Consider the following 27,230-nt stretch of genomic DNA (forward strand, 5'->3'; position numbering starts at 1 on the left):
TTAATTATGTAATTTTATGAATATTTCTATAATCTACAAACTAATGTAGTCCTATCTATTGACTCTTTACTCAAAAAACCAAAGTACAGTTGATTCTTGCTGCAGTAGTTATGCTCCAAAAGTTGCCATGAACACTTAATTAGCAAATACTGAACCATTGCTCCTACAGGAAATATAGGATTAGGTTCCTACGAGCCTCTTGTCACAATATTTTCATCCACCAATCAGTGCATTACGAACACTTAATTAGCAAATACTGAACCATTGCTCCTACAGGAAATATAGGATTAGGTTCCTACGAGCCTCTTGTCACAATATTTTCATCCACCAATCAGTGCATTACCATGTTTTATGTGTGTTTCTCTTTAAGAACACTTTATTTAATATATATTGGTGATTCATTAACACAGAACTCACAGTGAACAGCACTATAATTCATCCCTGATGAAGATTATCTAACACACGCATTTTCTTTGTCAGCACATAATAGCCTTCTTACACTAAAGAACACTAGATAGTACTTCAGTACTACACTTGGGAGCCATTTAAACAGTAAAACTACCAACCAAAAACATAAAAATGTGAAAAACACAGCACTAAGTGGCTCATAAAAGAGAATTCACTTGCAGTATGAGAGCTGATACAAGAAGGCAGAGCATCACCTTATTCTACTCCAGGAGGGACTATGTAGATTAGACATTTCACATTTTTGATCATTCTCTTCAATGTTTGCAAATGACTGCAAACGTGCTTTGTTAATTTGCAAGCAAAGGTGGTACAAATGTATTTTAGCAAGTAACCAAATTGATAAATACAGACTGCAAATAATGAGGATTGCCTGTAGGTAGAATTTCAGGATCTCCCTCCTGAGGATGCACCCCATCATGGTTCAAGATCTCTAGAGACTTATGGAGTCCAGAAGGGGAAGCCAGTCCTGTTTCCATGCCCTAAAGGAAGACAGTGGATCTTTGGTTCAGACATTCTATATGTATTTACTGAATGCCTCTTATGAGATAGACCCCATGCAAAATGTTAGGAACTGAGAGTCACCAGTTTGTTCTTGAGGAAGACTTAGACAAGTCAAGGAGACTAATTTAACAGTAATACTAATAAATATGTAATGACAAATTGAGAGGAAATGCCCTGAAGAAAAGAAACATGGTCCTCCAGGAGCTTTTACAAGGTCCCCTCCCAAACTGAGGACATCACCAACACTGGGAGTGGCCTGCATAAAAGCTTCTTCTCTCTTCTTCCTTGGTGGCAGGGAAGGAACACCTTTATACTTAGGTGTTTTCCCTCCAGGTGATTCAGGGAGGGGATCCTATGGTGAGTCCAAATGTAAGTCTATAATGGTATATGTCAACAGCTATGACACCATTCCCCTTGTGGTGATTACCATGTATATGCCTACAGCTTCATGAGATATGAACATAAGATTACCAGGGTCACATATGAAACAGCATCCTGCTTTTACACAGAGACATGTAGCAAGAGCCAGACTCTCTTCTTGCACTGTATATGTCCTGTGTCAGACATATGGGAGCCATCAGGAAAGCTAAAAGAAGGTAAGTGATGGCTGATGTCATCATTGAGGTGAATTAAACAATCTTCAAGCCCCCCAACCCAAGCACACACACACACATATTCCTTATGTAAGATAATAAATTGGCTTCATCACTTATGCCAAGAGCAACTGCACTATCTAATTCAAAGTGACACCATCCACATCTGAATCTACTACACAAGCTTACGGTCCTGGAGATGCGCAACATAATCCCTCATATTAACCACTCAAGAGGGGAGGGCAGAGTGGGGATCAGAAAAACCTTCTCTGAGGAGTGAAGTTTCAGCTAACATTGTGAAATGAGAAGGCACCAAGATGAGAGAGCCCGGTAGGCCATATCCAGTCCTACTGAACCTTGACTAAGTCCAGAAACATAACTGGTGTAATCAGGAATTCCTCTTATCATTGAATTCTGTTGTTTGCTGCCCTCTCCGACATCCAGCCTGAAAGAGGTTGTGGGCCCTATTCTGTCATCCAATTCCCTGGGTTTCCCTCCTGCACAAGAAAAAGAGGAGACCATACATACTATCATGTAATGTTGATCTACATTTACTGGATCAATAATAACTAAAGTGAAAAATAACCTGAGTTCCAATCCACATTTTACCAACCATTTTGTCTGGTATTCCCCTCATATTATGGGCTCATCCCAGGTGGGAAAAAAACCTTCTAGGCATAAAGCACAACACAAGCAAATAACCTGTGGCAGAAAGAAATCTAATGGCTTTAGGATTTGAAAGAGGGAGAGGGTTGAGATGCAGAATAACATGAAGCTAGAGAGGAGGACACACAGCTAAAAATAGAAGCTTGAGAGGAGATGGGTAATTATGATAATTGTCCCTGAAAAGAACAGGATGGCCTAACCTCTGCCAAGGAACACCTCTACTAATACAAAAGAAGAGGTGAGCTGAGGAAGTGGGATTTGGAAACTAAGAAGGTATTCATTCACCTAGTGCTCCTAATTGATCTGGGATGTCCTGTGCTGAGGATTGGGGGCAAGGCTCCAAGTCTTTCCACAGCCCACCCATGGAATTGCATAGGAGTGTGAATCCACTCCCTGGAGGTTAACCTCAGCCAAGAATGTCCCAGGCTTGGGTTATAAAGGCCCTGAGAACCCCCTACCCACCATACTCCATGAATTAGCTGAATTAGGAATGCTGTGTCAGAGATGATTCAGTACCTGCCCTTACAGACCTGGTCTCAACTCCCTTTTCCTTCTAGGAGACTCTCATCATCTATAATAAAAACAGTTTTCCCCTTCATCTCCTGAAATGCAGAATGTCTCAGTACATCTCCTTTCCAGGTAATTAAGCCACACACCATGCCATTCATGGTCATGCAGGAGGAGCATCCCCATCGACTTCTTCCCCTCTCCCCCGTAGATTTCTGATTACGTTGCTTATGCTGGAAAACAGGGCTTTCCACTCAACCACTAAAGGGTATCAACCCTACTTGCCTCCTTTGTATGGGAAATTGGGGCACAGAGCACTGGGACTATGCCCACTTTTAGGAAAAGGGAGCTACTTTCAGGCCCTAAAAAATGATTTATTCTTCCCAGGGTAACAAGAATGACATCAGCCGCATGACGTCCATCTATGCCTGTCTTTTGCTTTCCCCCTCAAAAGGAGCTAAGTCTTCCTTGTTTGTACCTCTCCAGGGTCTAGCACCCTGTCTGACACATGGCAGGTGCAAACTCTAGTTCCATTCAACAAATAATGCGTGTCCATGTATGTGAGTCCTCACTGACACACTGTCCTGCCTCCCAGCTATAGGAGATCCTTAGGTTAGAAAGACTCTGGAGTCCTTTTCCAGGGTGGTCTACAATAGAATACAACTTCTAGCAAGATCTTCAAATGGCCTAGTAAATATCTAGCCTTTCTTCTCACCTGCTAAATTTCAGTATCAGATGTGGGCATCACACAAGTATATTCCAGCATTCTTTGCTGCTGAAAGGTAGGGAAATGTCCTCCTGTTTCACTGGTATTAAACTGCCTCCCAATCTCTCTAGGAAACCATGCATGTCTATTTTAAGTGGGTAGGGAAGCCCAGCCACCTGTTATGGGACAGACACAGCTATGGGGTCTTCCCTATGTTTTAGCATCAAAGACCTGATGGTAAACATTACTTTCCCATCACACCACACAGCCCACTTACTGCATGCAGAAAAGCAACCCCTCTCGGTGGCAGCTTGGCATGTTGCCATGCTTGCTTCTAAAAGGCCCAATGACTCCAGGAAGATTGTTTACTCCCAGGTGATCAGCTTTTGTTAATAATGCTAAACAGTGGAAACCCAAAGTAGGGAATACAGATCCTAGAGCAAATTTGGTCTTTGCAGTTGCTAGAGTCTTTATCTTTACTCCCACCTCTTTCTCCAGCACAAGAGCAATGATCTTTGTGAAATGTCTTAAGAACCTTATAGTAAATAAAAATGACAAATGTTGACCTTCATGATCTCTTTCCAACCCTAAAAATCTATGATTCGTTTCTTCTCAAGACTTTGCTTTTTCAAGACCCAACGAGGTTTGAGTAACAAGCCAAGGTAAATAGCAGGTAATGGTGCCTGATAAATGTCCTGAACCGCAAGACTAGCCCAAGGGCGGGGGGGGGGGGGGGTAAGAAAGTGTAATAAAGCTGCAAATATCTTTACAGTTGCTATTGAAGATGGTGAGAAGCCTCAAAAACTGCCCTTGAGAGCAACTCAAAACTAAGCAGACTGTTAACTGTTAACACAAGCAGGTATCATTTCTTGCCTTCGCAAAACTGTTCTTTCAGAAAGTTAATAGTTTTCACCCCACTATTTCAAAGGTCGAGACGTGGCACCCTGCAGCTAGCTGTCCCAACCCACTGCACCAGCAAGACCTGGGTTTGTTAAAGGGGTCTAGATGGTTAGGAGCCAAAGAGTGAGTTGTGTTCTGGCCAAAGGTTCAGCCTGGCACTGAGAAATGTATTTTCATCTGTCCTCAACACACACACACACACACAAACACACACACACAGTTTTACCTAGAAACTGGATGAAGCAGAAAAACCCCATCTATTTTTGGCTCCTGAATCCCGTTCCCACAGCATCTTTCCCCCAGCCGCCTTGCTGGCCAGTCTTCCCCTTAGACACTCTAGTACCAGTTCCAGAACTACCATTTTCATTCTACCTTTTCAAGTCTGCTGAAAATAAAACTGCCTGAAGCCACTGCCTCAGGTCCCCCCTTGTTCTCAGAGTAGTACATCCTCGTCCACTTCTACACTGTCCAGTGGCCTTTGAAGGCACTGTACAGTGACTTCTAGGTTTCCAGAATGATTTCAGGTTACCAGGTCAAAATCTGTGTTCCTTATCAATAGATTTGATCTATGATATTGATCTATCAGCTCAAAACCCCACACTTCTTTTAGGAAGACTGGAAACTTTTTAAAACTAATAGCTTCCCAGTCTACACTTGGGCCTGGAATCACTATTTAAAAATGTTTAAGGAATGCCTGGATGGCTCAGTGGTTGAGCATCTGCCTTCAGGTCAGATCATGATCTCAGGGTTCTAGGATCGAATCCTATATTGGGCTCCTTGCGGGGAGCCTGCTTCTCCCTCTGCTGTGTCTCTTCCTATCTCTTATGAATAAATAAAATCTTTTAAAAAAAAAGGAAAAATGTTTAAGTTTACATAAGATAAAATGTAATAATTTCTAAAAAAAATAACAAAAAATAAAAATAAATTAATTAAAATCATCACAGAGCAGCATAACAATTTTCCTAAAACATCCTTTCTCTGCTGTACCTCCTATTTCCATTTCCTGATTTTCTTCTACACTCAAAATCTGTTTCTAACCCCTCAGATCTGGGGGGTGCTTCTGGTCTTGGTTCTTCAATTTCCTCCATTATCATATGTTTTTGGTAGACAGACGTACTCACTACTGGGCAGCTCTTATGGAACTCAATGAAACTAGTAAATTGTCCATGGTTTATATGAAGTGTTCACAACAGAAGCCTGATGGGATCCAGGATGGGAGAACTTGTGTCCTTTTTGGCTCCCTATCAGGGCAAGAATGAAACTACAAACGAGCCTGTGTTCAGTGCACACTGGTCTGTGTTCATCATTCAGAATTATCAGTATGACATCCAGAATACTGAGTCATTGTACTGTCATAATTTTTATTTAGAGAGCTAAAAAATACAGTAAGTGACTTTTGTTTGGCAGCTGAGTCATGACTGACATTATAAGTTCCACGTGTTTTTGTTTCAATAAAGTAAACATTTCTCTGTTGTTTTTTAGTACCATGCTTCCTCAAAGGGCTAATGTGCTTGGTGTTTAATCCACTGATATTATCTAGGTGCTCTCTTTTTATCCTTCTGTATATGCCCTGAGGTCAGAGAGAGCATGATGTTCTGTCTTCCAGCTTTTAAAATTCTATCTCCCCAAAGTACCAAAGAGTAAATAACTTAGAAAAGCTTCCCATACTAATGAAGAGGATTTTCACTGTTTCCAGAATGTTCTTCACATCAGGGTAAGTATTCTACTTCTCAGTAAGTACATAAACAGAACCTAGCCTTATTAATCCTAAAAACCAGAATTCTATATTTTCCTCTTTCAGTTTCCAGCCTTCAATGCATAATGACATTGTATACCTATCTGTCCTTTTTATCATGAGGCCAATTTCCTCCCTCTTAATTAACCTCAATGCTAATTAGGTTATTTAAGACCTACTTGTGGAGTTTACAGAAAATAACAACATATCCATTATGTCAGCAATCAAAGCCAAGCAAGATTGGGACGATGCCAAAGATAAAAGCTCATCAGTGAAATTCAGGGATCAAGGAGAAAGGGGTGGTATAACTTCAAAAGACTGCATGGTAGTGCTAGCAGCCGCTTGCTTATTTGTAAGAGCCATTTCAGAAGGAATCTTCTAAAGGATAAACTGAAGAAGAAAGCTGTAGGTGTATGCTAATGCCCTTTCACCTTCACCCTCCAGCCCACTCACACTCCACCACCCTTTCCCAATCACCAAGCTTGTGGCAGGGGTAGAACTGTTGGGCTTACTAGAAATACCTGATTAGCCCAGACTAGAAAAGAAAAACAGACAAGCGCTGCTCATGTTTACTTAGGATCTAATCACGGTGGTCCAATTCTAAAAATATTTCTTCCCTTGGTAAGACACACAGCACTGATGTCTAAGCAGGTTTATGTGAGCAATCAGGTGCTATGACCTAAAAGTTCTGGGATCAGTTTGCCTGCTTGTTTCCAGTATGAGGTAGGGATAGGGTGGGGAACTTTAGTAACAACCTTTCAAATCCCATTCTCCTTGAACCCTTTGCAAAAAAATGCTCCATTGACCACCAGCAACCCCCAAATACTAATGTTATTAATTTCAAGTGCTTACTTTCTATTCTGCTAAGGATCATGAGGCAAACAGGAAGACCGTAAAATGTGGTTGCTACTGGTCCCGACTGGCCATTATGGAAACATGCATGTGTGCCTGTAAATGTACATGTGTATATGGGTACACGTGCGCATGCACACCTGTGCTACCACACACTCTTGGCTTTGGCCTGTTCCCATTTCCAAAATTCCTGGAGCTTTTCCCCTAGACTGCCTCCTGCACCATCATCCACCCACAATCATTGATTATTCAGAGGAGTCCAACACACACGAGTCGGCTGAGTAGCCACAGTGAGGGAATTTCACGCAGACCACATCCCACTGAAGCACCACAATACTTACACTCACATTATACGGTCAGCACAGCTCAGGTTTAATTAAAGCACTCAATCGCACCATTACCATTTTTGGTGACAGCTCAGGTATAAATATATTAAGCACAATTCTTTCCAGACACTGCTTGTCAGCACTCTCCTTAAATGCCCTTTTGTCTTCTCTACCCTCGTTCCAAAGCCCTGAACTTTTAGCTTATAAATGATTAGTACCTATACACTTTCCCCTTCCACTCCCAAGTTAAATTACCATCTTTAGCCTTTTTCTGGATTCCTCAGGAGTAATAAGTCTCCTCCATTGCACCATAATTCCTGCCTCTTAACCTTAATCAAAACCCCATTGACACCCCAGCCTCCTTCCTCTTCGCTGACTTCTCTGGATCTCCTCTCATGCTGACCTAGATGTAAGTTTTCTCTCTTTCCACAGATCCTGGACATTGCATCCTGTTTCCTCCATACCATGCTCTGTGCTTCTCTAGTGTCTCTGTTTGCTGTTGGAATCCTTTTCTCTCATTTGTTCACTTATTAATTCGATAATTATTCACTGAGGGCCAACTACATGCCAGGAACTGTTCAAGGTCCAGAGGTATACCAGTGAACAAAGCAGATTAAAATCCCTGACTTTGCAGAGCTTACAATCTAGAAAGTGGAGACAAAGAGATTTAGAAATTTTAAAATGAGCATCCTGTTTAAACATTACCAGATGGTGCTTAGCACCTTAAGATAAAAAAAGAGAGAGACAAAAGTAGACCAGAGCAAGGTAAATAGAAGTATGATGAGGAGGACTTGAACTTGGCAAGGGAGTTAGCTAAGCAGATCTTAGGCAAGAGCATTTGAGAGACAGCCAACTCAACCAAAGGCTGTCAGGCAGAAAGGCACTTGGCCTCATCTGGAACATTCAACAAACTATGACTGGCCAGAGCACAGTGGGTAAGGGTACAAGCAGGGGTTCACTGACCCCTCTGGAATATCACCTGGCCTTCTTGATTTGCTGATGAATGCGGTGTCTCCCACTCAAAGTAGAATCATATCCCTTTTAAATCTGATAATATGCATCTGTGTGTGGGTAGTTCCTAGACCTTTAAAAAAAAAATGGTTGTCCCAGGTTAATAAAAAAATCTTGACACAGATTACTTTGCATCACCTCCTCTAGATGGGAGCTTATCCTCTTAAACTTCTAACACTCATTGTTGCTGGGGAATATGCATTATCCTTGCTCCGAATGAATACACTGTATGTCTCATAGGATGTCGTAGGAGAAGACAGACATTAAGTGACCCACAGTAGAGGAAGAGATGTGTGAAGAAAAGGAGATAGCCACCAGGCAAGTGAGATGCAGATAAGGTAATCGTTTTCTCCCACTGAAATCACTCAGCCCTCCTCTACCCCATCTTGGTACTCCTAATAAATTTGTACAGGTTCATGGACATTAAAAAGATTGCATGCATCCTGTAGAAGACAGTGTTGAGATGAAGCATTGTATAAGATTACTTTTTAAAAAAAATACACATGCATTAAACAAATATTTATCACACGCTGTCCTGTGGTGACAAAGATGAGCAAAACATGGCCCTGAACCTAAGGAGCTCACAGTCTCCCTAGGTTGATAAGCCACCAGAATATAAATTAATAAATCCTCTCAGTTTTAAAGGCAAGAGTTCTAAATCAGGGTGCTCTTCAGATTTCACCTCTGAAGGTGTTTTTAAATATGCATCTTGGATCCCATCCTGGCACCTCTAACCCAGTGTTTTATAAGCTTCACTACATGTACATTTGGAATCACCTGAAGAGTTTTTAATATAAAATGCCTGAGTCCCAGCCCAGAAATTCTGATTTAATTGTTCTGGGATGCAACCTGGGCATAAGAATTTTTAAGTTCCCCATGTGACTCTCATGTTCAGCCAAGGTTGAAAAGCTCTTGTGGTAGTCTGAATAATTGTCTCAACATGACCATGTCCTAATTCCCAAAATCTGTAAATATGTTACCTTACCAGGTCAAGGGATTTTGCAAATATAATTACATAAGTTAAGGATCTTGAGATGAGATTCCAGGTGGACATCCAGGTGGCCCAATGTAATCACAAGGGTCTTTTTAAGAGGTAGGCAGAACACGCAGCATCACTAATAACAGATATAATAGAAGGAGAAGATGTCATGAAGTCATGAGCTAAGGAACGTAGGTGGCCTGTCAAAGCTAAAAAAAAAAAAAAACAGTCAAAAGCAAGGAAACACATACTTTCTTCATACCTTCAGAAGGAATACAGCTCTTAATTTTAGACTTCTGACCTTCAAAACAATAGAGGAATATGTTTTTGTTGTTTTAAACCATTAAGTTTATGGTAATTTGTTACAGCAGCAGTAGGCAATGAGTATACCACTGCTTTTACCAGTAGGTCTGGAATGGAACCCAGGTATTAGATATTTGTGTGTGTGTGTATGTGTGTGTGTGTGTGTGTGTGTGTGTGTGTGTATTTTAAGCTCCCGAGGGAAATCAAAATGTATCTTCCCATTTGAAAACCACCAAGAGAAAAAAAAATCCTTCTCCCATCTCCTTCCTGCCCCTACTGATGTGCTAGTAAAAGACTAGTTCTCAAGCCCAGGCATGAGGAGGAAACATGAAAGGGAAGTATAAATACTGTGCTATAAGTACTTCCATCATGGTCAAGTGCTAGCTTCTAGAATTCCTAAGAATTAAACAATGGACTCTCCAGACCAAGTACAAACTTGCTTCAGAACACCACTGGTAGGACACTGGGGAAAAGATAGAGCAGGCCTTAAGGCCTATATGATCTGAGCCCGTCTAAGTCTCCACCTGCCTAAGAAAAAGGAATCTCCCAAATGAAGTAGCCTAGGTCACTGGAGCTTACTAGAGTTTGAGTACAAAACTCAGCTAATAATATGTTACTTTCACTCATTCAACAAGTATTTTATTGAGCCTCCATTCTTCTAGGCACTGGTTTAGGCACTTAGGACACTGCATTTAACAATATATCCATTTTTCCTTCAAACACGCAATATATATTTATCAAGACCTACTCTGTACCAAGCATGATTCTAAGGCCTGGAGATACAGTATTAACAAATAATTTTTTATAGATTTTATTCAGTTATTTAAGACAGAGAGAGAGCACAAGTGGGGAGGAGGACCAGAGGGAGAGGAAGAAGCAGACCCTGCTAAGTAGGGAGCCTGATGTGGGGCTCAATCCCAGGACCTGAGCCGAAGGCAGACAACTCATTGAGCCACTCAGGTGCCCCAAAAAATAATTTTTTCAAAAATTCAACTCATGGAGTTTCATTGTAGTAGATAAGGACAGCTTGGAACAGAAAAAAAAAAAGTAAAATGTAAGAACATTAGATGGTTTAGAGCTAAAGGAGAAAAAAATGCAGTAGGGAAAAGACATGCGGAGAGGTAGAGGGAATGTGAAGATTTTAAACACAGGAGCATGGAAAACTTTCTGAAGAAGTAGCATTTGAAAAATGACCTAAAGGCAGCAAGGGAGTGAGACATCTGAGGAAAGAGCATCGCAATTAGAGGAAGCAGCACATACAAAGGTCATGAGGTAGAAGTGCATGTGAAAATCCACTTGGGTGCAAAATAATCAAGGGGAAGAGCAGTAAGAACTGGAGCCAGAGGAGTAGCAGAGGCCAGACCACAAGGCCTTGTAGCCCTTATAAAGGAATGTGAATTTTAACTCCAAGTGCCATGGAAAGCAATTGGAAGGTTTTAACTGATCTATGCTTTTACAGAGGGGAGTGGGATGGAGGATTGAGCATAATGGGTGAAAGACAAAGGGAGATATAGGCCTCCATCATGGAATGAGGAAATCATGAGAATAAAGAACAGGGCATACAGAATACAGTCTATAATATTGTAATTGCAATGTAATAGGACAGATGGGAGCTCTACTTGTGGTGAGCAGAGCATAATGTATAGACTTGTCAAATCACTATGCTGTACACCTGAAGCTAATGTGACATTGTGTCAACTGTATTCAAATGAAAAATAAATAAAAATAAATAAAATGGATTTCTTGTAGGCAACAGACATAGTTGGGCCTGTTTTTCCCCCCTAATCCATTTTGTCTCTTTTAATTAGTATATTTTGGCCATTCACATTTAAAGAGACTACTAATAAAGTTAGGTTAATAATGTCTACCATGTTTGCAACTGTTTTCTTTTTTTTTTTTAATTTTTAATTTATTTTTTATTGGTGTTCAATTTACTAACATACAGAATAACCCCCCGTGCCCGTCACCCATTCACTCCCACCCCCCGCCCTTCTCCCCTTCCACCACCCCTAGTTCGTTTCCCAGAGTTAGCAGTCTTTACGTTCTGTCTCCCTTTCTGATATTTCCCACACATTTCTTCTCCCTTCCCTTATATTCCCTTTCACTATTATTTATATTCCCCAAATGAATGAGAACATATAATGTTTGTCCTTCTCCGACTGACTTACTTCACTCAGCATAATACCCTCCAGTTCCATCCACGTTGAAGCAAATGGTGGGTATTTGTCATTTCTAATAGCTGAGTAATATTCCATTGTATACATAAACCACATCTTCTTTATCCATTCATCTTTCGTTGGACACCGAGGCTCCTTCCACAGTTTGGCTATCGTGGCCATTGCTGCTATAAACATCGGGGTGCAGGTGTCCCGGCGTTTCATTGCATCTGTATCTTTGGGGTAAATCCCCAGCAGTGCAATTGCTGGGTCGTAGGGCAGGTCTATTTTTAACTGTTTGAGGAACCTCCACACAGTTTTCCAGAGTGGCTGCACCAGTTCACATTCCCACCAACAGTGTAAGAGGGTTCCCTTTTCTCCGCATCCTCTCCAACATTTGTTGTTTCCTGCCTTGTTAATTTTCCCCATTCTCACTGGTGTGAGGTGGTATCTCATTGTGGTTTTGATTTGTATTTCCCTGATGGCAAGTGATGCAGAGCATTTTCTCATATGCATGTTGGCCATGTCTATGTCTTCCTCTGTGAGATTTCTGTTCATGTCTTTTGCCCATTTCATGATTGGATTGTTTGTTTCTTTGGTGTTGAGTTTAATAAGTTCTTTATAGATCTTGGAAACTAGCCCTTTATCTGATATGTCATTTGCAAATATCTTCTCCCATTCTGTAGGTTGTCTTTGAGTTTTGTTGACTGTATCCTTTGCTGTGCAAAAGCTTCTTATCTTGATGAAGTCCCAATAGTTCATTTTTGCTTTTGTTTCTTTTTGCAACTGTTTTCTATTCACTGCATTTATTCTTTATGTTCTACCCACCCTCTTTTTTTTTTTTTTTGTTGCCTTCTCAGGTTTTAATTTAGATCATTCATATGATTCCATTTTATCTCCTCTCTTAGAGTATCAATTACTCTCCTTTTTAAAAAATTTAGTCATTGCCATAGAGTTTGCAACATGCATTTTTAACTAAGCCCACCTTCAAGCAACATCCTACTAGTTCATATGTGGTACAGATACCTTATAATTGAACATTCCCAATTTCTCTCTTCTATTCCTGTGACACAACTGACTTTATTTCACTTACTCACGTTATAATCACCCAATGATTATTATCATCACTTCCAAAAAACATTATCTTTTACATAATGTTTTATTTTACCTTCATTTATTCCTTTTCCAATATATTTCTTTATGTAGACCCAAGTTTCTGACCTATATCATTTTTCTTCTCCCCTGAGTACATCTTTTAACATTTTTTTGTAGGGCAGGACTGCTGGCAATGAATTCCCTCAATTTTGGTATGTCTGAGAAAATCTATTTCTTCTCTCAAGTTTGAAGATTATTTGACTGGATATAGAATTCTGAGTTGGTGGGAATTTTTCTCTCAACATTCAAAATATTTCATTTTGTTCTCTCATTTTCATGGTTTCTTATTCTTGTTACTCTAGGTAAAGGACTGTGTGTTTTTTTTTTTATTTGGGGAGTTTTTTTGTTTTTTTGTTTTTTTTAATTTTTAATTTTAATTCTGGTATGGTTAACATACAGGGTTATCTTAGTTTCAGGTTTACAAGTGATTCCACAATTCTATACATTACTCAGTGCTCATTATGATATTTGTACTCTTATTTTGTTTGATTTTTTAACTCTGGTTAAAAACTCTTTGTTTTGGGTTTTCTGTAATTTGAATATAATATGCCATGATTTAGGGGTTTGGTTTGGTTTGGTTTGGTTCTTTTGTGCTTTGTTTTTGTGTTTTTGGTATTTTTTCTGCTTAGTGTTCTCTGAGCTTCCTGGGTCTGTGATTTGATATCCATCATTAATTTGGAAGCTCACAACCATTATTGCTTCAAATATTTCTTTTGCTCCTTTCTTTTTTCTCCTTCTGTTATTCCAGTTATACATACTACACCTTTCAAAGTTGTCCCACTTTTCATTTGTTTTGAGGTCTAGTATTTCCTTTTGATACTTTGAGTTTCCATCTGTTTACATTACTCATCTGTTTTTGCATGTTGTCTGCTTTTCCCATTAGAGCTCCTAACATAACAATCAGTTATTTTAAATTCCCCATTTGATAATTCCACTACTATGTGTCATAAATGCATCTGGTTCTGAGGATTGCTCTTTAGACTGTTTTTTTTTTTTCATACCTTTTGTCATGCCTTATAATGGTCTGTTGAAAGTTTCATGTGTATCAGGTAATAGGAACTGAGGTATATGGTCTTCAGTGTGAGTACTTATGTTAATCTAACTAGGAGTTGGGCTATATTTAATGTTTGCTATAGCTATAGGTGCCAGAACTTCAAATACTTCCAGTGTCCTTGTTTATGTCTCCCCTACCCACTCCCAGTGTTTGCTTCCCTGAGTATTCTCCTCCCCATAAAGAATTCTTATCTTAAAGCTCTTTCAACTATAGATAACTGTTATACTGGCTCCCTTCTGATGTCATGGTAAAGTGTGGAGAGGGGCAGTGTTCCATCATCTTCCAATTAAACCTCACTGGTCTTCTCTTTGGTCTGTCTTGGGGCTGATCTTTATTGTTTATCCACAGACATAACTTTCTTTTCTTCCTGGCCCTGGTCATCTATGTCCACCACTACCACCACTCCACCCTTAGGTGAGATAGGAAGGCTGGAGGGAGCAGGGGTGGAAGGAATGACCTGACCTCAGCTGGGACATGGTAAGCCTTTTCCCCTGGAGAATGTCCTCTGTTTACAGAGATGGCTGGAGGCAAATTAATAACAATTATGCTTCCCTTGTCTGTCAGAGCCATACAACGATCTTTCTCAGATCTTCACCATGAGAACCTCACGGGGTTCCTGGAGGCCAAGCCCATAAAGTGTGGTCCCCCGAGTGTTTCTCACTCTCAAACAGTCCACACTTAGCCTCTAACAATTGATCAAAGTTACCACTTAAGAGTTCCTTCTAGTCTATGGCTTCAGCAGCTTCTGCTTAAGGGAAATACATCTTGGCCATGACTCCCTGGAAGCATCTTGCTCTCCAAATTTCTTACTTGTGGTTTGCCTCAAGACTCAGTTCTCTGATGGGTCCAAAAAGTCATTGATTTTCAGTGTGCCCAGCTATTTCTTGTCATGAGGATAAAAGTGATGACTAAGTTTTTTTTACATATTAGAGTGGCACTGAAGCCCATTAAGAGATTTTAAGCACAGGAGTGATGTCATATGCTTTCTGGTTTTAAAAGATCACTCTGTGAATTATATCTCCTTCGAAGACCTCAAAAGGAAATACGCTGGGCTAAGGTAGGTCTTAGATAATTTAGGTTTCCTCAATAAGCATCATCTTAATTGCAACCCAACACTTAGAAATGGAAAAAGAGCATGCAGTGAACACTTTTATTCCATCTGGGAACATATGGAATTGTTCTATAGAGGATGTAAACTCAGGGCATGAAGATTCATTCTGCGCACTCCCTGGTGATTCCTCTAAAATATCTTGTCCATATTGGCCACCCCCTCAAGTCATAGCGGTGTCCAATAGCAACATAGCTTGTGCACATGATTGATACCATATTCATTCCTTTGCTTATGTTTGTCTTCCACCTTCCTACTAAAATGCCCATACTCCATTCAATGTTCAGAGTTCACCTCATGAGTCACAAACTCAATGATGCTTTCTCTAAATAGAACCACTTTCTATTTTTTCCTCCTTCTTAAATCCCTATTATGTATACAATTAATGCCAAAGAATGTAGCACTGATTTGTTCTTAATTGGACTAAGTTTCATATTTCTTCAATTGCCCTAGAGTTCCTAGCACAGTGTGAACATATATCGGATGCACAATAATTGTTGTTAACTGAGAAAGGGATTGATAGTAGCTGGCTTTGGTAGGCTATTGGTTTTGTATGCTGCTGAAATTTTAACAGCCACAAATAATTGGAGTAATGCAATAAAAATTTATCTGTAAAGTTCAGCTCAATCACTAATAAGAAATAAATAAGAAACCATTAATGTGTTGTGTATGTAATATTTATACATCTGTGCATATGTAAAAACATATTTTCCTTTTTTATTATATAAAACTAAGGTAAGCATAATGTCCCTGTCCTATATGCTTTACCTTGTCTACATTTTAATTTATGTGATTAGACCTAACCTGTTCTAAGAATGGTAGTCCTGAGGCAGCAGTATATAAATCACAGAATAATGAACTCTGAGAGCTAGAAAGGATGCAAGAGTTCAGCTGATCCAATCTTCTTCAAAAAAACTCTCCAGAGTTCAAAGGAGATTAAAGGACCTGTCCAAGATCCAAGTGCCAATGTCTGGAATCCAGGTTCTCTAGATTCCACTCCAGAAACAACTCCCCATCGGCAGGTGCTAAGTACACCAGAGGCCCAAGGTGGGTAGGACAATGTAATCTTGGAGTAGAGGTGTCCACCTGTTTCTCTGCATCTTGCTGAAATGAGATACAATGAAATCACCATACTGTCTGTTCCCAAAGAATAAAAGTACAACCTGCGAACAATTATTTCGATATGCATAGAAAATATCTATAGGCCACTTGTCTTTTCTATAGTCCTGGTATAAATGCCTTTGTAGAAACATCTACAGTACAAAGGGTATTATGCTAATCTAAATTGTCTGTTAATGTCATAAGAGGTCAGCCCAAGTGGGCCAATTTAACTACAAATGCACATTCCTAAGAGTGCCTCATGTGAGAAGGGTTTTGCTTTTGTTTTGTGTTTCTAACAAAACACTAATTAACATCAATATCTGCCTGTATCCACTGCTTAGCATCCAGAAAAGCCAACACCAATTAATAAAACAATATGCCAACAAACACACAGCATAGATAAGCCATATTAGGAAAGCATAAGGCAAGAAGCTTTGAGCTTTGGCTCTGAAGGACTTCTGTTTCAGTCTCCCCCAGTACTTTTTATATTTTTTTAATTAAGCTCTTCAAACAAACACTTGTGCCAAATAAAGAGAAAGGGTAAAAGGGCAAAAATTCCAATAATCCTGAATATTTTGCTTAACACATAGCATAAACTGTACTTCTCAACTAGAGCCGGTTTCTGATTGATTGTGCTATTGGTTTTATTTTTCACCAGCCACCTGGGTGCTATTTAAATCCAATTCACTGATAGGGATTTTAGGCCACTTTCTTCTGAGTTCTTTTTTCCTCACTCATAAATCAGTCAAGTAATAAATGGAAACAGGATAGCTGATCTGATGAGGAAGACAATAAGGTAGAAGAGAAAACAGGGAAGTGCCCTCAAGTTTAGACTTTGACTGCGTCTAACTTCTTCAGTCTTCCCTCTGGTCATTTCACTTTCATGTGCCAAACAAAGACTTTTTAAAGAATTTTAAAACGTGTTCCCTTAAGGGTTTTCTTTCAAAATGAAGCCTTGCTTTCAACATCTCTTTTGTGCATGCTCTGCAGGACGCCTGGATGATTTCCAGTGTTGCCTTGGCCTATAGACTCTGTTGTATTTTCTTTTTAACAATTTCCATCCCAAACACACTACAGAGGCAGGTGAAATAAAAATCTTCAGTAAGGTATAGGTTGAAGGAGAGGAGCCGTGGGCAGAGCTTTGATTCTTTATCTCACAACAACAGACAAACAGGCCTACAGAAAGTCACCACCAGGCCTGGAATGGGCCACAACAAAAATTTCAGATTCAAAGGCTTCTTGCACCTTAGAAATGGGTCTTTCCTCTCTGTTCATTTTTCTTGCCTTTTCAGTTCCCAGTCTGTACACTACCTGCTTTGGCCATTCCTGAAATTACATAATTACCAGACCTCCTAGAAAATTTTCTCCTTACTTACAAAAGCATAAAGCATTGAAAGACAAGTCTTCCATGCCGTCTCACCCAATTCTGGGGTATAACTGTGCTTGGTCAAATCAGAAGTTGGAACAGCAGGGATTTCACATTATCATCTATGTATTTTTCTCCCTTCAAGATTTCCAAATGATTTTTTTAAATCTCTCTGTTTTGCCCTTTGAAGACCTGCCAGACTGTTTTTCAAAGCAATTACATCATTTTACATATCTACCAGCAATATATGAGGGTTCTGATTTCTCCATTTCTTCATCAACACTTGTCTTTTTGACTAAAACTATTCTAGTAAGTAACAAGTATTATCTCATTTGGTTTTCATTTGCATTTCCTTGATGGCTAGTGATATTGAACACCTCTTCATGTGCTTATTGGACACTTGTATATCTTCTTTGTAGAAATGTCTATTCAGATCCTTTGTCCATTTTTAATTGGGTTATCTTTTTATTATTGAGTTGTAATAATTCTTTATATATTCTAGATACAAGCCTGATATCAGAGGTATGATTTGCAAAACTTTTCTACCCTTCTGTGGGGTGTCTATTCATTTCCTTGAAGGTATCTTTTGAATCACAGAAGTGTTTTATTTTGTTGATGTCACAGCTGCAATCTTGCCCCCAGCCTCTCGCTGAACTTGAATCAGCACGAAGCCAGAAGTTCACATTCATACCATTCCTGTGTACCCACTTCTTAGCCAGGACTCATTTTTATGATTGTAAGAGAATGGTTAAGAAGCACCCATAGTAATCTCTGAACAAAATTTCAAGATATTCCATATCTCAGGAGCACAGATTTTCTCCCCTTAAAACCTATGTCTGAGGTGTGATTACCAGATTCTGCAGAAAAGAACAAACTGAAGATTTCAAACCAAGGCCACAGATGGACAATCTGCCTATAAGAGGTGATCCAAATAAGATCTGGTTTCTGTAACTGCCATTCAGAATGACGGATTTTAGTCTGGAAGGGACTTCAAGATAGAAGATGCCATTTGAAAAATGCACCCAAAATGCAATTACAAAGTTGGTTTCACATTTGTTTGGTGAAGTCAACTCTTGTGCAATTTTAACTTAACTTAGTTAAATGAATTATGCAGATACCAACCAAATAACAGAATCTCAAAAACCTACTGTTTCAGTCACTAGCTCTACTGAGAGCTTTTCGACAAAGGAGAAAGAAGGCTGAAATGGATTTAATGAGTCTAGGGGACATGGTGAGCCAGGAATGGGTCATTATAGTCTAAAGTTGTCTCTCTGTAAACAGATCAATTCTTGCTGCACTTGTTTGTTTAGGGGGAATAGTAGGTAGGGCTATAATCATTTGTTCTGCTGCATGACTACAATATATATTTTTGTTTTTTTTTTCTCTTTCATGGTGGTCTTGATCATGTCAGAGCCATACCTAAAAGGGACCACTTACAGCTTCCCTGGATGAATTAAGCCTACACCACAATGAAAGGGACTACCATATGCTCACTATGCAGAGAGAAATAGATAATTCAGTGCTGTTGATTGTTCAAACTTCAACCATTTCTTCTGCCAATGGCAACGATTTCTAAAAAACAATGTCTAACATCACCAGGAAAATGCCTTTAATTAGACTGGGGGTTTGTTTTCCAAATCCTTTTTAAACAAAGATGCCCTCTCTCTCCCACTGAGAAAAAATAATAGAAACAGATAAATCAAAGCCTATATGTTCAGTTCTATCATTTGAACCTTATTTCTAGAACAGTCAGTGGGGTCTTTGAGGGAGGTGGTGGGAGAAGAACTTTCACTAGAATTATAAGTGTGACAATGAAGAGCATCTTTTACTTTTCCAACAAAAACTTCAGAATTTTTGGAAAATTGAGCCTCAATTTCTTGACTGCATTCACAAGAAAATATCAGGGTTATTGGCAAAGCAAAGATTGTTACAGTATAGTAATAACACCTTGGGTTCATACAATTCTGCCAAACTTTGAAAAGTGCATTTAAGAATATTATCTTTTCCATGTACCTAATGCTCTAAGAGGAAGGAATGATTCTACCTGCCATAAATATTCAGAAGCTAAAACACAGACAATTTCAAGAACACAAATAATCAATGGCTCTTTGGTTTCTTTATCCCTTAATGTTTCTAGACTTCCTGACTTCTATACATTCCTCTTTCCTCTAACCCCTCAATCTGGGTAATCCCTACAAGGAAACAGCCTCTCTGCTCCATAGACTATAGTTGACTGGCTGGCCCTCAAGTGCAACTTTTCGGTAGAGAGTAGATACTACCTGTTCGGGTTACCTTAATCAGAGTCCACACAAACTCACCAAACTCTAAGGTTGCTATTTCTGTCTCTACAATTGTCAGACAGAGGGCCCAGAGATCTGCAGTCAGTAAACCACTCCACCAACACACACACACACACACACACACACACACACACACACACAATTACTTTCTACTGTCCTGCCCGGAAATGGCCCTTCAGCCACAACCATATCTCTTCCTTCTGTTCCAGATCATAACTGGACATATCAAGAAGTTATAGCAACAACCCATCATTATTCCAGGGCTAGGAGGAGGGAGTCTGGAGTTTGTCGTGGCCCTCTACTTGCTATGGAATCTTCCAGGAAGCAAATTCCCACACATGCATGCCCATGCCAGTGAAGCTTGCAGGGATGCTGGCCCACCTGCTCAAAACCCTGTCCTACTAACACAACCAATGAAGCTATGTAATGACTCCAAAGCTTTGGAGTCAAGCATATCTAGATTTGAGGCCTGTTTTAATATTACTTAAGCTTGAACAAAAGCCATAATCTCCATTGGGCATTAGGTGTCCACATCTTAAAAACAGCAATATTATTTTCACAGGTTGTGGCAAGGATTAGCAGAGATGCTCTTTGTACAGCACTGGGCACACAGGGCCTGACACTGAGGTCCTGTATGTGAGGGACATGTTGTGATATGATGACTAATGATCAGTAAATGGTCTCCAAGGCTGATAGTGAACACACAAAACTATGCTTTTCATGGACCTTCCCTTGGCTGTGTGCCTTGAGCCCTTCAGAAATTTTCTGTATCTGGGATCTCATCTATCTTAGGAAGCTATCAAAGGTTAGAATCCAATAATTAAAAGCAAATGACTGATGGCAGCATACCCTGTCTACAAGACCTCCTTTCCCTATTAAACTCTTAAGACCTGAGTGAGCAAACCTAAGCATATAGCACATAGTCCCCAGTATTCCAAGAGGCACTTACTGGACAAGTCTTAAAATCAAGGCACCCTGCTTACTGATTCTAGGAAAACCAGGAAAGATAAATGCATTTGCTTTTCTCAAGGAATTACAGCCTACTAAGGGATTGAAATATACAGTTACATGTAACGGCGACAGATAGAATGAAATCTAAGATAACATATTCATAGAACACCTTCAGGAAGCATAGGCCTTCCATGAGTTTTGCACAGGCTCATCAAGGACTGACACTGAGTGGTTATCCCTCAGGCCCAGAAGTAAAGCATAGCAAAGAGGAGATACAAGCACAGATTCCTCTGGATAGAAAGACTGGCAATCTTCATCCCCTACCTCAGCCCACCTTACTAGAGTGTGAATGGGATGTGGTACAGGTGCCAAATATTGGTATTCTCACACATGTGCACTTCTTCTACCCACCAGGACCAAGGAGGACCCTGAAATATGGGGCCAAGCCTGTTTTCCTTGTAACACTGCTCTCTCTGGGGATCTTGTAGGCCCCTCACCCAGGACTCCGCAGCCCTTTGCAAGCATGAAGAAGATGTCTGCTTCCAACAAAGGAGTCTGCACATTCTTTGGAAAGTCCAAGTATTGCATGAATCAACAAAGTAAAAGCTGAGAATGACAAGGTTATTCAAGGGCATGGATAGGAACTGTGGGGCATATGGGTCCATTTGGACAACTCAGCCAGGCAATGCGCAAATCCTGACTGATGGTGTCCTGTGGAGCCTCAGCTTCTTCCTATCAGCCTACAACGGAGTTGGCTCTTCTTTCTCCACTCCTGGTGAGGCTGCAAATGCCAGCCCCAATCTGGACAGGAGACACGCCTCAGTTAGCACCCAGGTTAGAAGAAGCAGTGAGCAGCTCCTCCCTTGCCTGCTGAGGCAACCTCAGAGGGAGCCCAAGTTTACACAGCAGCATCTGGTACCCTCTCATCATTCACTTCTGGCTCAACAGCCTCAAGATTCGAGTCCACTAGCCTGGAAAACTCCAAGTTACGCAGCTGGTGGCCCTGTCAAGAAATGGAAGCATCTTCTCTGGTTTTTCCCTCCAGTCTAACCCTCCAAGCCACCTCCCCATCCCTGTAATACCATCTACACAGTAGCCAAAGATCCTTCCAAAGCAAAGTGCTGATAGCTCCACTCCCCTGGTTTACAAACCCCCATTTCTCAGCCAATATTCAGAATAATATCCAAACCCCACAAGCAAAGTAAAATGTACTCCATGACCTGCCCTCACCCTACTTTCCAGCTGTCTCCTGCCATTTTCTCCCTTCCTGTCTGTGTGTGCTGGATTTCATGCAGATTTTCCTCCATCCCCATAAGATTATCACTCATCCCCACTCTGTTTCTCTGTCTCTCTCAATCCTTGTGCAAATCCTTTCCTTTGAAAATGACCTACTCTGCAGCTCCAACCCCTCAACCTCTTGCTCAGCAGAACTCTTGCAGGACGGAAATTAAATCTGTTGTTCCTCGAATCTGTCTTTATCTGCTCCTAGGGCTGAGTTATCCCTCCTTTGCATTTCCAAAGCACCCTATACTTCTCACAGATTATCATGTATTATACTGTGTAATTGTTACTGATTTATCTGTATCATTTATCATCCCCCACACACTGGCAACATACATACTCTATGTTGGGCTCCTTGGAAGCCAGACTCTGCTCTTCACCATTGCAGGCATATCCCTCATCTTCCATAGTGCTTGAAACATAAGTATGTAGTCTGTAAGTATCTACTAAGTAAGTGAATGACAGAAAAGTGAAACAGCATTAAAAGTGAACATAGGATTTTCCTATAAATATGGTAAACTTTGGATAAAGAAATGATCTAATAAAGTTCCAATTCAATGCTCTATTTTTTTTTAAATAAAGGAATGGGGCCCACAGAAGTTTAGTGACTACTAGATTGACAATCAGAATCCCATCTTGAGTAAACTTGGTCCCTATTTTCCCCAGCAAGAGCTCATAAACACCAAAAATTTCAAGAATCCACCATGAAGAGGATAATTTCTTATTTGGGGACAGACTCCTTAAAACTCTGGCCTCAAATTAGACTAAAATTCAGTTACACACTGGCCTTATTTCCTCCAGAGGAAAATCCATCTTTAGCCTACTCTGCTGGATATATCGTATTATGCAGGGACCCACCCTAAGGATTTCACACCGTTCTTCCAATTTCCTCTTATTCATTATAGAAAGGATGGATACGGACAAACAGGCTATACGCCATCACAGTACCCTCAACACCCCTTCTCGTTGCATAAAAAAGAGCAATGAGAGGAGTCTTGGGCTCTCTCCTCTAAGTTCTATTGCTGATCTATTGCATAAGGTATGACAAGTTGATATTATAATACTATTATCTGTAGAACAATAACTGAGATCAATTCATAATACCCCATTTGTTTCCTGTGCAGATTTATTTTAATGGTATATTATAATCCAAATTGCTGGATTTGGTCAAATGGAGTGGATTGGATATTTTATAAATATTCCATCTGCAGGCTGAACCCAACTCCCAGCTCCTTCCCATGCTGCAGTGACATGCGAGCAGAGGGAAGTCATTGCCACGCTGGACAGAGGGCACACAGTCAGAGGCCCCCGGTTGTTCAGCACTGGCGGGCTGAGGGGTCCCCCCAGCAATGAGTGATGTTCCACCACCCTTTGGGTTCAATGGGAAGTCCTGAGTGACTGCCCTTAATAAAGTTACCCAGGATCCCAGCTCCTGGCCTCTGGCATTGACAAGAATGAGAGCTAAAATTTAACATCACTTTCTAAAAAACTAAGTTGCACTGTTCAAAAGTATCTCTGTGAGGCTTTTCCTGAGTTCTAAAAAAAGCTGATTTCCACTCCCTGACAGAGGCACTCCTGGCTCCATGGTGAGGGCCAGTGGCACAGTTCCTCAGGGCCCAGTTCCAGGCAAGCAAAAGTTCTTTGCCTTCCATCATCTAATCACCCACGGTCACACAAAAGACAGCTTCCCTCGGAGGGAGCAATGCTGGAAATGCTTCGCTGTGCCCTGTTCCTCAGCGTAGGAAGTAACAGAGCAACTTTGCCTCCAGAAATATCCTGAAAACACCAGATGTGTGAATGGGTAATATCATATTCAAGGAACACTCTATTTAGAGAAAGAATCTGTAGCCAACTCATCAGTGACATAAATGTATTTTATGGAGAAAACAACAAAATCATTGCTCTCTGGGGGAAAAAAATCATAAATAAACAAATAAGTTTGATGTGAGACTAAGAAACATAATGGATAGTTTCATATTCTTCTCCTTCACTTAAATCAACTGTTCCATGTTCTTTCATAGACTAGCCTCAACTCACTTCTTTTGTAAAATGGCTTTAAACTAGAAGAATGGCATACTCTTAAAATCTAAAATAGGATTCAATTACACAAGGTGCAATCCCTAGGTAACCAGAGATATCCCCTACCAAATCCCACTTACCATGTCACTTGATCACATAGTTCCCCTAGGGCTGCTCTCACTAAGACACCTGTGTCCTCTCTCTAGTCTCTTCACATTCTCACTGTGTAGTGAGGCAGCTCCTTCCATACAAAGCTCCTTCCATCCTAAGGCCTTGGTTGGACAAAAGCCATACAGGCTTTCTGTTTCTAGGAATGTGTTTTTTCTAGGGTCACATTTATTGTATCCAGCAAACATACCCGCACTCTGAAATACTTTTTCAAAAAAAAAAAAAAATGAGGAGCCCCAGACCACTGGAACATCCTCACTTAAAACATTGCAGATGTCACCTTTCCTTAAAGGAATTTTTCTCACACAACAGAAAGCAAAATTTTCTTTCATCCTGACTCCCAACTCTGCTCTTGTTTGTTTGATGTGGAGGAGGATTTTGAGAAATTGCCAGTTAGGGATTTCTAAAGTCTAGGTTGCTTGCTTACCTGCTGGCCTATTCTGTGTCAGGACAGTGTCTTGTTCACCGTTGTACACTAAGCTTGTGACACAATCCCAGGGTCTTTATAGTTGCTCAATAAATACTACTGAACATTGACTTAATGATTATTCTTAAGAAGAAACAGGAGAGCCAGAGAGACCCTCACAATATTTGGATAAAAGCGATGTTTTGATAAGCAAGTTGCCATTTAGCCCCGAACAACAGCCTGGTTTCTGTGTGAGTTTGGGTGACAAGAGATTATTTCACTATTTGGATTCCACTCCCTTACCCAGGAAAATCCAACTGCTTTTATTGGACTGAAAGCAACCTTCCTGAAATTCCATTTGATTTGGTACAAATTAGGCTTTAAATCCACATCCTAAAATTGTCTCAGAGGTTCTGCATTTTAGCAATGGAACACCACCTTCCTTTGCATACTCTAAGAACTAGGACTTGGTAAAAAACAAATTTGGGAAGGGTGACTAGGTTATAAGCTGATCTTCACATATACCTCCCCTTCATTAGGAGAAACAAAATGAAACTGATGGGACCCTTCCATTACTAAAGCAAGAGTTACCTATATTGCTAGGCTTATGACCAAAGGACATTTCTCTTCATTCTGAATCTTTATGTGACTAACGTTTTACCAAGTTATTTAAAAATATTTGGCCATTCATTCATTCTCAGGAATCTTTTGCCTGCCCAGTAAATGCCAGACATAGTATGAGACACAGAGAAATTAAAAACATAGTCAAGGTTCTCAAGAAACTCACATTCTAGTTTTAAAGAAGTAAACCAACAAATATAACACCCTGTAATAAATACTCTGATGTCTAAAGACATAGAGATCTAAAGAAATTTAACCAGAGAAATCCTTAAGTCAGTCAGCAAAGATTATGGAAGTCTTTCTTTAAATTGGAAATGCTTGACTTGATTTACCAGATGACAGAGTAAAATTTAGCCAGCCAAAGAAAAGGAAGGGTATTAGAAGCAAAAAGATTAACCTGCATAATAACACAGGGAATACAGAGAGTAAAAAAAAAAAAAAAATGCTAAGGCTTACAAATGGCTTAATATATTTGGAATATGGGTTGAAATAAGGGATTGAAAAAGAGGTGAAACTAGAGGTATATGTCAGGACCTGATCACACAAGAATTAATATGCCACACTAAGGAGGTTAGCCTCTATCCTTTAGAATAGAGAGTCATTGAAAACTTCTGAGATGAGAAATAGCAAGATAATATTTGTATTTTGGAAAAATCTTCTACTTGCATAGTAGAAAGTAGATGAAAGGGGACAAGAGTAAGTCAAGAAGAAAAAAGGAGGGCAGCCCCAGGGCTCAGCGGTTTAGCGCTGCCTTCGGCCCAGGGCGTGATCCTGGAGACCTGGGATCAGGTCCCATGTCGGGCTCCCTGCATGGAGCCTGCTTCTCTCTCTGTCTGTTTCTTTCTTTCTCTCTCTCTCTCTCCCCCCCCCCCCCGTGTGTGTGTGTCTCTAATAAATAAATAAATAAATAAATAAATAAATAAATAAATAATCTTTAAAAAAAAAGAAGAAAAAAGGAGATGCTTGGGATGATCTAAGATGGAAGGAAGGAAGCAGCAGTAGGGACAGGGAAGAGACTGATTTGAAACACACTGAGGAAGTAGAATCAGTAGGACACAGTAGCCCCTGAGACATTGGTTAAGCAGAAAAAAATAAGTCTACAATGATTCCAAGATTTCTACCTTATGTGACCAAATGGAGAGAGGCACAGACACACAGCTGCTTTTCTCAGTGTTATATGTGGACCACAACACCAGAATCACTAGAGGTGTTTGCAAAACAACGTATCTCACCCCATCGTAGACATTTTAATGAGTCAAAATTTATGCATGATGAAGTTTGAAACACACTTCACAAAAGTAAGACATGCACAAAACAGAGCAGGTGAGATAGTGAAGAAGGTTAATGAGCTTAGCTTAAAGCCTGTTGTTTTTGACAAGCCTGCGGAATATCCACAGGGATGGGTTTTATGAGCAGCAGATAATATAGGACTCTTGCTCAAGGGAAAGAAAGGGTCTGAAGCTGTTTTCTTTAGGAGTCAACAGCTTTTAAGTGGCAACTAAAGATATGGGTTTTGTTTGTTTTTTAACAAAATCTTCCTGGAGATAAAGAAAAGTGGTAAGAAAAGGCCCAAGATAAACCCTGGGAACCGGGAGGTGTAGGATGCTGTCAGAGGAAAAGCAGCCCACAAGGAAATATGGCAAGTAATAGCACCAAAAGCACTGGGTTCAGCTCTGGTTTGTTACTTAACTAGCAGAGAGGAAACCTTGGGCAAGCATAGCTTTTCTAATGACGCTAATCCATTACATCTCTAGGGAAGGGAAAGAGAGGATGTCAGATGGCTTACCACTTAAATCTATACTGAGAGGTTTCATAATACCTTATCCATGAGTTGTTCATGCTTTTTCCTACCTAATTTTCCATGCCCCAAAACAAGATGGCTTTGGTCACAACAGAAAAAAATGCACAGCAGCCATTGGTACAGCTCCATGCACACAGGCATTATGGATACCTCTTAGATTCCAATTAGCCCCAGAATGTGGGACAAGTGGTAGAAA

General features: G+C 40.2%; 1 long non-coding RNA gene across 1 annotated transcript in view; it reads right to left on the bottom strand.

The window, feature by feature from the left end:
- LOC112659639 (uncharacterized) overlaps positions 1-27,230 on the bottom strand; it is a 146,673-nt gene that overhangs the window by 110,279 nt on the left and 9,164 nt on the right. The gene's annotated exons all lie outside the window — the stretch shown is intronic.

This window comes from Canis lupus, chromosome 11, assembly GCF_003254725.2.
Source record: "Canis lupus dingo isolate Sandy chromosome 11, ASM325472v2, whole genome shotgun sequence".
Taxonomy (NCBI): domain Eukaryota; kingdom Metazoa; phylum Chordata; class Mammalia; order Carnivora; family Canidae; genus Canis; species Canis lupus.